Genomic DNA, 11,922 nt, shown 5'->3' on the forward strand with positions numbered 1-11,922 from the left:
TGTCTCGGACAGAATTGTACATCCGGCTCTTAAGGCACAAGCTCTCATTCCCACTGCCATCTGCCCCCAGCGAATGGAGGGGTGCTCTGTGAGAGACACACTCGGGTCTTTACAGGGTGAGTGGACCCCTCCAGGCCTCACAGGTGGGGAAGGCTTGCCCCAGGAGAGATGTTGCGCACAGGCTCCTCCTGACCGAGTCCACCTGGCGGAATGTTCAAACACTGCAGGGTGCGGCACACATGGCAATGGGGCCTGGAGGGTGCCAGCCCCACAGGGTGGTGAACATGCTTGGGCTCCAGAGTCAACAGAGCCAGCCTGAGGCCCCAGCACCACCCAGCAGGCCTCAGTTTCTCCAGCTGTAAAATGGAATCATAAAGAATTGTCCTCCTCTTGGAGCAGTTTGGAGGATTAACGGAGGCCAAACATTTCACCCACTTGCCATGCAGGGTGCCCTTGACCCTTGCCTACCCCAAGACAGAGGCCCTGGTCACAGGCTGCAGGGGTCCAGAGAGGACAGAGGCTGTTAGGAGCCAGTGGCTGACATACGTCGCCAGGTTCGCAGGAAGCTGGGGTATGGGGGAGCGGTTGGTCTGAAGGAAGGAGTGCAGGATCTAGAAGATGGATCGCAGCCCACATTGTGGGGATCCGAGGAGCTCCCCCCATCCCATCCCCTGCCACTGTGGCCCCCCAGCCCCTGGGCAAGCCACTCTGTCTGCCTGGCTCTCTACCCCACCCTCGGCTCTGCAAGGCCTGGTTAATTTGGAGGAGTCATTCTAATCAATTAGATGAAGTGTAAAATAATTGCCCTCTGCTCTACTCAGGAAATGGGGTCTGTCATCTTTAAGGCTTTATTGAAAAGGCATTAGGATGGAATTGTGTGTTCCTGGCAGGTAGGCAGTGGAGAGGGCCAGGGGGAGGCCGACGGAAAGAGATCCCCTGGCAGGGAGCTGCCCCAGGCCACCCTCCTACTCAGCCCCACGGGTAGAAGGACCGCTGGGCCAGCAAGCCCACCGGCAAACTCCCTCCGCGCCTCCCACCGCCCTTCCCACCTTCAGACACTGTGGGCTGCGGGAGGGCCGCTGTACTCGAGCTCAGCAAAGTGGGCAGAGAAGCCCCAGGGAGCCACAGGGCACACGACACACACCCGCAGTGAACAGGGTGAACAGCGACCCAGCCGAACCCCAAGTCCAATCAGCCATGTGTCCTTTTCAGTCTCTTCAGGGGGAGCATCCTCCTTGACCTCTTCACCTCCTTCATCCATTGTGGTTTGTCTCCACTCCTACCACGGGTCACCCAGGAGAGGATGCTAGTCACATAACCCGGAGTGCCTGTTGGCATGATGCTGTTTACAAGACCTTGTTTCAAACCATTTTATATCATGTAAGCTTTACACTACTTATCTCTCGTGTCCAAAAGGAGCGGCTGGGGTCAGGAACAGTGGGTCCCCTCTGTGGTGCTGGCAGCCCAGTTAGCTTCGCCTAGCCTCCTCCCCGCGCAGAATGGGGTCCTGGGGACATCAGCTACCTGGCCACATGTCCTCAGGGGCCACCGTTGCTTTCAGCCATGCCACCCTCTGGAAACTTCATCGCTCAGGATTCCACAAAGGTGATCAGTGGGAAACACGTATGGCGGCTCCAGAATTTCCTTAAGAGTCAAGATTAAAAAGTTAAAGTTAGTTGCTCAGTCGTGTCCGACTCTTTGTGACCCCATGGACTAAAGCCCGCCAGGAGCCTCCATCCATGGAATTTTCCAGGCAAGAATACCAGAGTGGGTTGCTATTTCCTTCTCCAGGGGGTCTTCCCGACACAGGGATTGAACCCAGGTCTTCAGCATTGCAGGCAGACTCTTTACCATCTGAGCCACCAGGGAAGCCCCATGTCGAGATTAAGATATCCAAAAGATGAGACTTCCCTGGGGGTCTGGTGGCTAAGACTCCGGGCTCCCATTGCAGGGAACTGGGGCTCGATCCCTGATCAGGGAACTGAATCCCACATGCTGCAGTGAAGATAAGACCCTGAGTACCACAGCTAAGACCAGGTGCAGGCAAATAAATAAATATATGTAAAGATAACCAAAAGAACGGAGTGACTGTCTTCTGAACGGGAAAAATGCAAAGCCTTTAGTTCGAGGAACAGCCAAAGGATAAAGGACAAGGACAAAGGATAAAGACAAGGAAGATTCCTCTTGTGGCCCGGGTAGCCTGTTCCCACGTGCGTGCAGAAAAAGCCGAGGCTGGTGTAGCAGCTGCATTCTCACCCCTGGGGACCAGAGGAGTGGCTATGGGGACCGGGAGACCCCTGCAGGGCCCTGGGCTCCCCACAGCAGACCTGGGTCACCTCTAGGACCAGTTTGCTAGCCACACCCACACCTAGCCCCTCAGTTTCTGCACTGGAAGAAGAGGGTCTGTCTCTTCTATCCAGGTGTAAGTATTCAAAATAGTTAACAACTGACATGATCCAGCACAGACCAATAGACCAGATGTCAGCCTGGCAGCCTTGCCGTGAACACTGGCTGAACCTGAGCCCTGACTCTCATTTAGCCGTGTGGGAATAGTCACCCCCCTGTCGCCTGCTGGCACACGTGTGGCTCAGCGTGACCCTGAGCCATCATATAATAAAGATGATGATGTTAAACTCTGTTGAGTACTTACAAAGTGACAGTCCCTGTGCTGAGTATAGTAGTTCCCATAACTTACCCATTACTTACTTAAGTGGGTGTGATCGTTATCTCTACTGAGAAATAAGGAAACTGGGGATCAAAGTGATTATCACACAGCTGCTGAGAGGTGGAGCCCTGATGCAGGCTCAGGCACCCAACTTCAAGGTTGGGGCCCTGACACTTGTTTGCTTTTCTTTATTTTTTTTTTAAATATGTATTTATGTATTGGCTATTGCTGGGTCTTAGTTGAGGCATGTGGAATCTAGTTCCCTGACTAGGGATTGAACCCAGGACCCCTGCATTGGGAGCACGGAGTCTTAGCCACTGGACCATCAGGGAAGTCCCTGTTTGTCTTTAAAAGAAAATAAAAATTGAAACATGCACCCTGGACTCCATTCAAAAAAGGTAGGAAGGCACATCCTCTATTTTGAAAATGCTGTCTAAACAGCCACACACTCACCCAAGTTTTCATTATGGAAAGAATGAGCTTGCGTGGACCCTAGTTTCCAGATGCTGTAGCAGTAATAACAAGCATTCATGACCCACCGCGAGTCAGGCCACTGTGTACCACAATGTACCTAGCTAAGAAAAGGCTTGGGAGAGGTTAGGGAGCATTCCTAATGCCACAGAGCTAAGAGGAGACACAGTTGAGATTTGAACTGCTATCTCTCTGAACTGGAAGCCCAACAAGGCACTCGAATTAGAATTAGAAATTTTCAGGACTTCCCTGGTGGTCCAGTGGCTAAGACTCTACGCTCTCAATGCAGGGAGCTCGGGGTTCGATCCCTGGTCAGGGAACTAGATCCCACATGCTGAAACTAAAGATCCTGAATGCTGCAACTAAGACTTAGCACAGCCAAATAAGTAACTTTTGGGGGGAAAAAAAAATTAGAAACTTTCCTTCGGTCCAGGCAGAAAACTGGTAGGGGAAGGAGGAGGGTGCAGCCATGGCGGAGAAATGGCCAGAGGACCGGGCCCGTGCCCGGCTGCGGGAGCCCTCTCCTCCAGCCCTTCCAGCACCATCTGCTCTGGACCCCTCGGCTCCCACCTGTCGTTCCCGTGATGGATGTTTCCATCTGGTCCTTTAGCACAGCCCTCATTCTGCAGACTCAGGAAAACTGAGACTCCACTGAAACCCTCGGTGACTGGCTCATGGTCACACCACCCACCCCTGCAGTCTGAGCGAGCTAAGCCCTCCCTGGTCCAGCCCGGGCTCTGCTCCTACCTGATGGCTGAACCCAGCCACCCCCCCAAAAGCAGGCCCAGCAGACGCCCCGCTTTTTTTTTTGCTGTCTTTTCTCCCAGTTCTGTGCCCTTTGGTTCTCCTGGGAACAGGCTGTCATTCACCATGATTAGCTTGCTTCCCCTCTCGCTGCAGCCAAGAGCTAATCGTCCTGATTTCCTTCCAAGAACGGTCTCTCTGAATAGCCTTCACAGGCACAATTAGGCAGGTTCAGCCTGGCTTTCACACTCCAACTCTGTAAAAAAAAAAATCAAATCAGCCAGGAAGCGGGGCCTCTCGGAAGTTCTCTGAGAGCTCCTTTGTGCAGGGAACAAAGAGCACACATAATTACCTGCTTAGCTGATGAGCACTGGACCCCAGAGCCACGCTTGCAGCAGAGCGGGGGCCGCCAGCCCGCCCCCACCAAGACCTCGTCTCTCGCCCGTCCCATCAGCAGCTGTTCCTGGGGGCAGGCAGCCGAGCGCACCTGCCGGGAAGTGCCGTGGGGATGGAGGTGCCCTCAAGGGCCCCTCCCGGTCGGGCCTGGCCAGCTGCGACTGCAGGCCATTAGTCAGGGCCTGGAGAACCCCCGATAGTTCAGTTGGTAAAGAATCCACCTGCGATGCAGGAGACCCCAATGCAGGAGGTTCGATTCCTGCGTCGGGAAGATCAACTGGAGAAGGGATAGACTACCCACTCCAGTATTCTTGGGCTTCCCTGGTGGCTGGTAAAGAATCCACCTGCAACATGGGAGACCTGGGTTCTACCCCTGGGTTGGGAAGATCCCCTGGAGAAGGGAAAGGCTACCCACTCCAGTATTCTGGCCTGGAGAATTCCATGGACTGTATAGTTCATGGGGTCGCAAAGAGTCGGAAACAACTGAGTGACTTTCACTTTCCCTTTGGGAGAACCCCGGTCATGCAATGCTGGAGCTGCAAGGCCAATCGCCTCATTGTCATGATGGAGGACCCGAGGTCAGAGAGGAGAGACGTCCTTCCCAAGGTCATGAGGCCAGTCCAGGCCGAGCCCCTGCTCGGAACCCAATCTTCCTACAGGTGTGCTTGCCGCGCTGACCATACAGCTGGTTTGAGACGTGCGGTCATCTTGGCCAGAAAAAAGCAAAGGCTTCCAGCCAAGTAAAGAAGATCGCCTTCCCCACCAGACTGGCACATGCCTCAAATTGTCGACAGGCTGAGTAAACTGTTGCCAGTACTTTGCATGGAGACAAAGGAGGGGGTCCTTTATCTCCATGTGGAGAAACCAAGATCCAGAAGGAACTGGCTCAACTCAGATAGCCAATAAATGGCAGAGCCAAGACTGCTCCTACGTCCCCTGCTCCCTGGACCAGGGCTCCCATCAGATATCCGTGACTGCCAACTCCCAACGCTGTACCTGCTGTCCTAGCAAGACAGCATCTTGGGTGACTCAGAGAGCCCATGCCATTGACAGGTGGTTCCAGACCGTCTAAACAGATTTGGAGACTCAGAAGCTTGGGAGAGCCCAGTACAGACGAGGGACCCCCGTCGATCACTCAGCTCCTCACTGAACTGTGCACCTGGGCGAATCCCTCACCTCTTCACACCCCTGCGTGCGTGCAGGGAGGGTCATACTCTCGTGTGTTTGGGAAATGCCACATCGTATTCTTCTCCTAAACCAGTAAAGGCTCTGAGCAGTCCTACAGGAAGGAAGCCTGATGAGCTGTTTCAGTCCAGTGATCCCTAAATCTCATGCCTCCTGGAGCTGTGTTGTGTTTTTTTTTTTTTTTTCCCTGCCTGCAGTAGTAGAATCTTGATTTGGAAAACATCATTGTGAGTCCACCTGTCCATGAGGTCCTCATGGAAAGACCCTGCATCCCATCTCAGGATCCCCAGCACAGAGGCCCCGGGGTTGTGAGTGGGACTGAAGGGGAGGAGAGTCTCAAGGAGGGTAGCCCCAATCTTGTGAGAATCAGAGGAGCAGACCCTGAGCAAACACTGCCAGCTGAGGGGAAGGAAGAAACAAGGAACTCGGAGTGCATCCCTGACGCCGAAGGGCAGGGAGCAAGGAAGAGCAAGATGCTGTGGCCCTGGGGTCCCTTGGGTGTCGCAGTGGCCCCCAGGGTCCCTTGGGTGTTGCTGTGACCCCCCCCTGGGGTCCTTCGGGGCTGAGCAAGAGACACCCAGGGAGCATGTGGTGACCACTGTTCACAGCTCCTCCACCACTCAAGCTTGAACTAAGGCCATCTCCGGTCACTGGAGAAGTGGTGCTGTCTTATTCGGAGCCACAGATCCCTTTAAGAATGTCACCCGCCCCCTCTCACCTCTTAGCACCAGCTGCAACTAAAAGCAGGACCAGACTTGATCCCCATTTGAAACTGACATCTGTCTCTTGGCCAAAGAATGTGATACAAATGACAAATTAATGGAAGAAGACAAGAGAGTTTCATCCAGAGGGCTAAGGCCCTGCCAGCCCCAGGGGCACCACTTTTTATGGGGCACTGTTCTAATCACAAGCGGGTGCTCCGGAGGTGAAGGAGCGGGGCGTGCCCAGGGTGGGTCCACGAGGCCTCAGCTTGGGAGGCCAGAAGTACCTGCCATGCCCTCTGCTGGGAGCAGCCGGCCAAGCTCAGGGCAGAGAGCTCAGAGCTCTGGTCACACATTAGGCTGGTTGTTATTCAAATTTAAATCAGCCTGAGAGTTCAAGAGGCCCTACTACTACGGACACAGAAAATGACATTAGTGAGCAGAGTCCACGATTGCATGCTCTTTTCATTCTCTGGATAAGGAATTTTGGAGGTGGGAGGGTGTCAGATCCCAGGGCAGAGTCTAAACCGATCTGCTTAATCATAGCCCGATTACGGTGCAGTGAGGAGGGTTGGGGGAGACACAGAGGTGGCTCAGGCACAAGCCCCCCTCACATCCCAGAGTTCAAGAGAGAAAAGGACAGGCTGGGGCTGGAAAGATACAGCCACAACCGCTCCTTCACACTCCCATATCTCCAGGGGTGGAAATGATGTAGTGAGATGATGTCAGGTTCACAGGTTCAAATCCTGGGTCAGCCACTTACAAGCCACATGAATTTAAAACATAAAGAGGATGAGCCAGAGATTATTAAGCACTCATCTGTGCCAGGATTGTGCTGACTGCTTTATGTAGATCATGCAACTGTTCTCCCAACCACCTGCTGAGACCTACTGTTGCCATTTCACAGATGCAGAAACCGAGTCCAGAAGTTAAATGACCTGGATGTCCTGGTCCTTGAATCTTTTTTTCTTTTATAAAGTCATGGGGAGTCACCCCATCTCCAAGGCTTAAATTCAATAACATTTACAAAAATGGCCAGCACCGTATTTGACACGCAGTAATGTTCTTTTCTGAAATGCATTCGTGTGTTCATTCATTTATCTCTTTATTAATTCATGCAACCTCTTATTTAAAATAAATGGGCCAGCAATGGTGCCAAGATGCCAACAGCAGGCCCTCCATCAGGCAAGGGCATTACAAGTTCCATTAGAATGCATGCGTGTCCCCCTCACCTCCACCCCACCATATCAAGCTAGTCCTTACTCCTGCAGAGTAAGGAGTAAGACTGAGAATCAATCCCTCTCCCAGGATTATTCATAATTCTAAAATGGAAACAACAAAAATGCCAATCAAGGGTAGAATGAATAAATTGTGGTGCATTTGGTGGGATACTCCCTACAGCAACAAAAAGGATATATCACAGCTACATGGAAACGTGGATGAGTCCCACACATGTGACACTGAGCCAAAGAAGCCAGATGCCAGAGCAGATGTCATGATTCCGCTTGCGTTCAGCACCAGGACAGGTGAGACCCACCTCAGGTGATAAGAGTTGGGACCTGGTCACACCTGTGTGGTGGGGCCACAGGGCCCAGGAGGGGCTTCCTTGAGCTGTAGCATTCTCTTTCCTAATTCTGGAGCTGACATCCCAATGCATTCACTTTGTGGAAAGGCAATGAGCTGGGCTCTTATGCGGGTGCATTTTTCTGTATCATAAAACTTGGTTTTAAAAACGTGTATTAGACACCGCAGGGTGGCACTGTTATAGACTGTGAGATGCCTGTGTGTGATGATCAGAGGGGTCAGGACTGGTCAGTGAGTGCCCAGGACATCAGGGGAGCTGGGAGGTGGGGGAGAGAGGAGAGGAAGGCTCAGTCCGGGGCCTGCAGGTGTTCAGAGGTCAGAGGACCCAGCAGAGGAGACAGAGAAGGGGGCAAGCGATGCTGGTGGGAACCCCGGAGTCTGTGGAAGTTCCTCAGAGCACTTGCTCTGGGAGTCAGGGAAGCTGAGGATGGACCAAGGGCCCATGTTTGGGTCTCACAATGTGAAGGTCACTTGATAAGAGCATTTCAGAGGTGAAGAGGGGACAAAAGACAGACTACAGCCTGCTGCAGAGAAAAAGAAAGTGAGGAGGGGGACAAGACCCAGCAGATGCTACTGTCTTCCCAGGCTCACCTCAATGCTGCCGCCTCCAGGAAGCCTTCCATACGGTCCTTCTCCTTTCAAGGCCACACCACTTTACAGTCACTCGTGGCTGTCCCCACCATGGGAGCTGGGTGCTCCCCGAGAGCAAGGACTGTCTCTTTGATCCCCCCGCATCCTAGCACACAGCAGGCACTTCAGAAACCTTAGTGCCTCTCTCTCCCTCCTCAGATCACAGAAGGAAGCTCTGAGACTTATCCAAAACTGTTCTCCCATGTTATGAGTCACCCCTCCCCAAACAATTGTTTTTGTACTGCTGTGCGAAGATTATTAGTATAATGATGAGACCTAATATTGCATTAATTTCTTGGTGAATCATATTGTCACAGTCATTAACTCAGTGATGGCAATTTTGTTTTAATTTAATCCAGCTCCTTGCGCATTCTGTCAAAACTTCCAAAAATCACGTAAGCCAGAACCTCGTTTCAGAACAGACCGAATATCAAATTTATGGAATTCATGGAAATCTGCCTGCAGTGATTGTTCTCTGGAGTGAGGAAACCCAAAGACAGCAGGCAGTCAGGTGAGCCCAGGGCAGGGCTAACAAACTGTCCCACCTCCCACGCGAGACCCCCTCCACTTCCTCTAGACCCCAAGGGCCTCAAGGGCAAGAACTGGGTGGGATTCTCCTCTCTGCTCCTCGCCAGGCTCAGGGCAACACCCTGCGGACAGCATGTCCGTGCTCCAAGAGCAGTGGGAGGGCAGCCCAGGAATGGAGGAAGGAAGGGCCCAGTGCCAGCAGCACAATTTTCAGTCCACAGGAGGGACAGATGAGATAACGTGGTTCTCTCTCCAACTCACATCAGGACCCTGGCCCTACTCCAGGCTACAAAGGCTGGGGAAAAGCTGACCAAGAGCCTGGGGTGACAGGAATTCATCTGGCTTTTCACTACTGGGCTTCAGAGTCTCCGTGCTTGAACCAGGCATAACCTCCTGCTTACTAAGTCACTAGTGGCTGAAACTGGTTGGCTCTCCTTCAGGAGTCTCCCAAGATGGCACTTACCCCTCGACTGACCCTACTCACTGCTGTGCTAGAATCAGAGTGAAGATTAGCTTGCAGGGAAGACTCACATTAGCCAGACTCGTGTAACTGATGTATAAACCAGAGCCATGTTTTGTTGTTGTTTTTAAACGGACAATGAGCAACTGAGGTGTGACAAGGATTGGGCTACTTTCTCCCAGAGACGCAGTCCTCCCTGTCCTCTCCCTGGACAGGGTCACAGGGCCTGGGAGGTCACAGGGCACCCGGCACAGCACCTTCCCGTGGCTCCTGCCCTGCTCTCCTCTCCTGCTCCCTGAAACACAGAGGGCTTCCAGGCCCTCTAAACTGCTGAAGCTCCAGTTCCACTTTCTGCTGAGAGCACTGCCTTTCTCTTTCATTGTAGCTCCTCACCCTGGGGTTTTGGGGGAGAAAGTCCCAGCCCAAGTAATGGGCTGAGCTCAGCAACTGCCCTCCCTTCATTCCATCCTTGTGTCCAGAACCCAGAACAGTCAAGGCTCAGTAAACACAACTGAATGAGTGGATGAATGAACTGGTGAGGTTCCTTTCTCCCTTCCGGCAGGTGAGCACTTCTCAGGAGTCAAACAGACCTGGGGTGGGGGGGGTGGGGGGCTGTCTGCCAACCCTCCAGACGACCAAGATGTGCCTCATCTGAAGAAACACAGCTGGACCCCCACCACCAAGCAGCACGCAGCACAGCCTGCCCCGTTCTTCGCTCACAGTGCTCACTCAGCTTCCTTGAGGTCCTCCAGGCCTGTGAGCTGTTCCCCGCTAAGACGACTGTGAAGTCTGTCCCATAACAGACTGACTTGAATGTAAGAGTAGCTATCCTTCCAAGGTTTAGATGGGCTCCTTAGGGTGCCCTCAGAGCTCTTCCTAGGCAGACCTCAGCCGGTGGAATCCAGTCCTTGCACAGCGGGGTGGGACAGGGGTTTTGGATTCAGATGGTCTGGTTTAGAAGATGACCTGTGTGACTTTCTACAAGTTGAACAACCTCTCTGGGCTAAACCTTTCTCATTCTTAAAGTAGAACCAGTGAAAATGTGATGGCATAATTACACCTCCCTGGGGGCACAATACACTTCCCTGGCGGCCCAGCAGGAAAGAACCCGCCTGCCAATGCAGGAGACCTGGGTTCAATCCCTGGGTCGGGAAGATTCCCTGGAGATGGAAATGGCAACCCATCCCGGTATTCTTGCCTGGGAAATTCCATGAGCAGAGGAGCCTGGAGGGCTACAGTCCACGGGGCCTCAAAGAGCTGGACATGACGTAGTGACTAAACAAGAGTGAGGACACAGTGGAGGGTCACGTAGCCCTGGCTCAACATCACTCCCCCAGCTGGGGGCACTCTGGCTCTCGGAGGACTCTTTGCAGTGTCCTGGAGGAATCCCATGCACTGGGGAGGACTGGAAAGAAGAGGGAGGCCTCACCCAGGGAAGGCCCAGTGGCTCCTGTTTCCCGGGCTGCTGCCGGTCAACTGAAAATCAGAGGCATTGAGGCAGAAAGAAAGCACCTTGGGCTGAAACAAAAGAGGGGAGAGAATCAGAAAAACTGGAGGAAAACTCTAGAAGCCAACCGCAGTGTGGGGTGGGAGACAAGATATTCTGCACTACTCTCGCTTTTCAGTGAGGAAACTGAGGCCAGGGAATAAGCTGGAGACACACGCAGGGCTACCCCGGTTCCAGCCCGTGTCCCTCCGCTGCTCTGGGTTGACTCATAGCTGACCGGCTGGATGGACGGAACGACTGAGGGACTGAGTTCCTTCTGCTGCAGAACAAATCAAAACAAAACAAAAAACCCTACCTTATACCATATTCAAAATTTAACTAAAAAATGGATCATGAGCCTATATGTAAAGACCAAGTTTCTTTTGTTTTGTTTTGTTTTTGCATATCACTATCTTTGAGATGGGGCTTCCCAGATGGCACCATGGTAAAGAATCTGCCCACCAATGGAGGAGACACAGGAGATGTGGGTTCAATCCCTGGGTCGGTAAGATCTCCTAGAGAAGGGAATAGCAACCCACTCCAGTATTCTTGCCTGGAGAATCTCATGGACAGAGGAGCCTGGCAGGCTACAGTCCACATGTAGTATATCCATACAATGGAATACTACACAGCAATAAAAAAGAATGAACCCTCATTGTACACAACTGGGTAAATTTCCAAATAATTATGGTAAGTGAGAGAAGCCAGTTTAAAAAGAAATCACACTATCATGTTCTACTTAAATACATTTCTAGAAAATGCAAACTAACCTATAGTGACAGAAAGCAGATCAGTGACTGCCTGGGGACAGGGTGAGGTGAGGGTAAGAAGGAGACTGAGGAAGAAATTACAGAAGGGCGAGAGGAGACTGGGGGCTGGGAGATGGAGATGGTAACTCTCTGGGCCGCAGGAATGGTTTCCTGGGTGTATGTGTGCCTGCTAAGTCCCTTCAGTCGTGTCTGCTCAACTCCTCTGTCCAGGGGATTCTCCCGTGGAGAATCAGTTCAGTTCAGTCACTCAGTTGTGTCTGACTCTTTGCAACCCCATGGACTGCAGCATGCCAGGCTTCCCT

At 52.5% G+C, this 11,922-nt stretch overlaps 1 long non-coding RNA gene across 1 annotated transcript; it reads right to left on the minus strand.

The window, feature by feature from the left end:
* Positions 1–825: 825 nt before the first annotated feature.
* LOC139037203 (uncharacterized) lies at positions 826–4,129 on the minus strand. Its single transcript, XR_011490063.1, has 2 exons — positions 4,006–4,129; positions 826–1,644 (listed from the first exon to the last, which is right to left on the minus strand). It is a non-coding gene; the product is annotated as an uncharacterized lncRNA (long non-coding RNA).
* Positions 4,130–11,922: the final 7,793 nt, after the last annotated feature.

This window comes from Odocoileus virginianus, chromosome 2 (assembly GCF_023699985.2).
Source record: "Odocoileus virginianus isolate 20LAN1187 ecotype Illinois chromosome 2, Ovbor_1.2, whole genome shotgun sequence".
In the NCBI taxonomy this organism is placed as follows: Eukaryota; Metazoa; Chordata; class Mammalia; order Artiodactyla; family Cervidae; genus Odocoileus; species Odocoileus virginianus.